Raw genomic sequence first — 331 nt, 5'->3', positions numbered from 1 at the left:
ACTGTGAGGAGATAGAATGGGCAGAGGAGATGTTATTCTGTATTTATTTACTGTCCTATCATTACACAGGGCACTCTTGATGTTCTTTTGCCAACATCACATTACATTTAAATTCAGATGTTTCCTCTCTACATTTTTTATTAGTAAATATGCTGTCCAGGAAGATTTCATATTTCATATTATAAGAAGAATATTAATATGGCTTGCAACACCACTGTTTTCTAAAGCCTGACATATTGAAACAATATAGACTCTCTTGCTCTGTCATTCCCTAATATCATTTAGGACCTATTATCAGTTTCGAGATTATTCAAAGCAGCAACATTCTGTA

This window comes from Chionomys nivalis, chromosome 17 (assembly GCF_950005125.1).
Source record: "Chionomys nivalis chromosome 17, mChiNiv1.1, whole genome shotgun sequence".
NCBI lineage: Eukaryota > Metazoa > Chordata > Mammalia > Rodentia > Cricetidae > Chionomys > Chionomys nivalis.
The sequence above is the reverse complement of the archived record's forward strand: the minus strand, read 5'-3'. Positions refer to the sequence as shown.